The following is a 4,372-nucleotide window of genomic DNA, read 5'->3' on the forward strand; positions in this document are numbered from 1 at the left end:
AGTTTTGACAGGCCATCACTATTATCAGATCGCCATGATTAGATGGGAAGGACCCCTTTCACTGCAGAAGGAAGGAAGACGGGGGATTCGAAACCACCGAGAGGGGTTGGTGCCTGGATTGGGATAGTGGCAGTGGGATTTCAATTTAGACAGTCCTAGCTGACTTTTTTAAAAAATATGTTATTTATTTTTGAGAGAGAGAGAGAGAGACAGCATGAGCAGGGGAGGGTCAGAGAGAGAGGGAGACACAGAATCTGAAACAGGCTCCAGGCTCTGAGCTAGTTGTCAGCCCAGAGCCCGATGCGGGGCTCGAACCCACGAACCGTGAGATCATGACCTGAGCTGAAGTCGGACGCTTTAACCGACTGAGCCACCCAGGTGCCCCCTAACTCTTTAATTGTTTTGACTCCATGAGTGTTTTCTGAACGGATGGCCGTCATCCATGTTCATCACCATTAGAAAGCGCATCCAGAGTATGGTCCTTACAGAAGAGGGAGCTCCTTCAAGGGCCGAGGAGGCACTCAAAAAATAAGCTGGACCAAAGTGCATCCTTTGCTTCCTGGGAGCTCGAAGAGAACAGCATCTTGGCAGGGCGTCAGAGCTAAATGCCCAAACGATCTGCTAATTACTTGGGTCTGAGCACAGCTGAACAAATCCACCTTCCCAAGTTACTGCCAGAGGTTCGAGCAACTTCATTCTGGCTGGATTTCAGCACTGCACACCAAGAACCAGATGACCGGGGCCAGGAGGGGCATTTCTTTCTTACCTGCTTCCTTCTGNCTACGTACTGGTCTGGTGAGGGACGGAGACAATGTGAAGGACATTCAGCCTCACTAGAAATCATAGTTGCCAGGTTGGCAAGCATTGAAAAGATAGAAGGATCACCGATGTCTAGAATCGGGGAGAGCGGGGGAATTGGGCACTGCTGTACACTCTCGGTGGGAATTTTTAATTGGCAAAGCCATTTTGGAGGCGATTTGGCAGCTTCCGGCAACAATTAAAATGGTCATAGTCGTTGGCCGGGCAAAGTCCTCTTCCAAGCCGGCCTGAGAAACTATCTTGTAGATATATCTGCCCCTGTACCCAGATATATGCGTAGCTAGCTAGCTAGCTATTGAAAGCTAGATAGATAGAGTGAAAAATGCAATCGATCTAAATGCCCATCCATAGGGGTGTTGTTAAATAAATAAATTATGGCATGCCTGTACAATGGAGTCTTTGACGGATGTATTGCCGGGGAAAGATGTTCAAGATATACGATCATGAAATAAAAGCAAGCTCTGGATGATATGCAGGGTAGAATCTCATTAATATAAAAAAGAAATCTATATGTGTTCATCTACGTGTGTAAATACTTTCCTACAGGGTCTGAAAGGACACACTCCTGACTATTAACTCCAACCCCTCCCCAGGGAAGGCAACGGAACGAAGAAAGGGTGGCTTGAAAGGTTCCTCCCTGTATACTTCTAAGTTAGCAGTCACGCATGATAGGTGCCTTTAAAGGCAATTTTATCAGAAAATCAGGGACGCACGCACTTGTGTTTGGTATGCTTTCTTTTCCTCTTCGTCCCCTTCACCACCATCCTGATCATCACTTTCAAACCCCTGAGCCTTTTCTCTTCCTTGGCGCATGACAAAGCCTGAATCCTAAGCATGCTCTTTATTGTGGCTGATAGCTCTGTCAGCTCTTAATTATTCATGCTAATGGAAGGGGCTGGAGGCACAGATAATGCAAAATCAAGAGGAGTAAATCTTTCAGAGCCTCTGTCTGCTCCTCTCCTGGATCCCGCGGGAACACCTTGCGTCCTGGAGGTATTTACTCAGCAATAAATATTGATTGCTATGGATTGATATTTGTCTCTGCAATTTCAAGTCGCCTACATCCTCAGACGTGTAGATGCACACACCTGGGCAGTGCCTTCCTCACATCTGTACCGGCCCGGCCTTGCTTGCCCACGAGGACTGGCAAGCCCCAGGCATGAGCCACCAGTGAGTGGGCTATTCTGTCACCGGATATAGCAGAGGTGACAGGAGTCCTTGCTGTTACTTGCTTTTTACCTAAACCGATCGGTATGTTCACCGGGGGCCCCGCCTCTCCAGTGGGTTTTCATCCAGCTTAGGCTCAGCACAAACGAGCCAGAACCAAGATCTCACAGTGTTAAAAGGGCCACAGTGAAAACAGATACCGACAACCCCAACTATTGATGAGGGCGAGGAGCAACTGACACAAATTTGCCCCCGTGGGACTGTAAAGTGGTCCAACCACTTTGGAAAGCCGGCAGTTTCTTACGCTTATACATCTTAAGTGTATGACCGAGCAATTCCAGTCCCAGGCTTGCACCCGAGAGAGAGGAAAATAGAGGTCGACCGTAAGACGTGTACACAAACGCTCCTAGCAGCTCTCGCTCCGAGAGCCACAAACAAGAAGCGCCTCAAATGTGCACCAGCAGGCGAATAGGATTACGAAGTTCTAGAACCCGCAAGACTGCTGGGCGGTGTTGTTCAGGGGCGTGGGGAGAATTGATTGGAAAGCGGCATGAGCAATCTTTCTGGGATGATGGAAATGTTCTGCCTCTTGACAAAACTCAAACTGAACACGTANCCTGGAAGTCCAAGATCAGGGTGTGGTCGGGATTGGTTTCTTCTGAGGCCTCTCTCCTTGGCCTGCAAGATGGCTGCCTTCCCACTGTGTTCTCACACATTCTTCCTTCTGTCGGCTGTTGTGTGTCCTAATCCCTCCTTATAAGGACACTGTCATGTTGGATTAGGGTCCACCCTAACAACCTCATTTTAATGTAATCGCCTTTTGAAGGTACTATCTTCAAATACAGTCACAGTGTGAAATCCTGGGGGTGAGGTCTTCAACATATGAATGGGGAGGGGGTATATAATTCAGCCCATAATAATAATTGTGCATTTTATCATATGGAAGATGTTCCTCGGTAAAACAGGAATAAAGTACAGAGAAGTAACCACCTCCCTCCCCACCGTATTCCTGGAAGCAGAGGAGGCAAACATATGAGGATAGGAACCGTTATTATCCCCATTTTATAAATGGGGAACTAAGGCACAGAGAGCCTAAGTAATTTGCTCAAGGTCACCCAGCTAGAAAGTGGCCAAGCCAGAATTTGAACCCAAGCAGATTGTGCCCAGAGCCTGCACGACCATCACGCAGCTCTGTGTCCACTGGGTATAGAAAAGGTCACTGATAGATGGGTACTTGGGAAAGCAGGTGGGTCCCGGAGTCAGAGCTACTCCAGGTTACAGACTGAAGGAGGTCCCTGGGAGAGATTAGCTGACCACTGTGTTGCCTAACTTAGTGCTTGACACATAGTAACTTTTCAATATTAATTTTTTAGATGTTTTTAAAGGTTTTTTTTTTAAGCTTGCTTACTTTTAAGAGAGAGAGAGAGAGAGGCGGAGAGAGAGGGAGACAGAATGCCAAGCAAGCTCTGAGCTGTCAGCACAGAACCCGATGTGGGGCTCAACCCCACAGAACTGTGAGATCATGACCTGAGCTGAAATCAAGAGCTGGACACTTAGCGGACTGAGCCACCCAGGTGCCACAATATTATTTGTGAGTACACTTGACAGGTTTCTCTGCCTGCTACATGCCCGTCTCCCTCTCAGGGAATCTGGCCCCATCGATAACCACAAAGTCCTTAAGTGTGTGTGTGTGTGTGTGTGTGTGTGTGTGTGTGTGTGTGTGATTGAAGTATAACGTGCATATAGAAAAGTGCACAAATTCCCCTCACACCCCCTTCCAGACATCACCCCTGCTGCCAAGGGTAACCATAGCCTTACTTTTAAAGAGCATGGATTGGTTTTGTCACCTTGTATTAATTTCCCAGAGATGCCATAACAAAATATCACAAACAGGGTGGCTTCAAACAAGCTGGCTTGTCTCACAGCTCTGGAGGCTGGGAGTCCAAAATCAAGTTGTGGACAGAACCATAATCCCTCTGAAACCTGGAGGAGAGGATCCTTCCTTACCTCTCCCTAGCTTCTGGTGGTGACTAGCAATTCTCGGTGATCCTTGGCTTATAGCTGCACCACCTCAGTGTCTGCCACCACTGTCCCATGGCCTTCTCCCCTAATGTCTCTGTGTCTCTGTGTCTCTTCTCCTCTTGCAAGGCCACCACTCATACTGGATTAAGTGCCTTCCCCACTCTGGGGTGACCTCATCTTCGCTAATTGCATCTGCAACCACCCTATTTCCAAATAAGGTCACATTCTGAGGTATTGGGGATTAGGACTCCAACGTGTGTGTCTTTTTGAGGGGACACGATTCAACAACTCATAACACCATCCAGAAGGAAAATGAAGCCGTACGGTGTGACGTCTTGTGGCTGGCTTCTTTCGCTCAGTGCCA

This window comes from Crocuta crocuta, unplaced genomic scaffold, assembly GCF_008692635.1.
Source record: "Crocuta crocuta isolate KB4526 unplaced genomic scaffold, BGI_CrCroc_1.0 scaffold301, whole genome shotgun sequence".
Taxonomy (NCBI): Eukaryota; Metazoa; Chordata; class Mammalia; order Carnivora; family Hyaenidae; genus Crocuta; species Crocuta crocuta.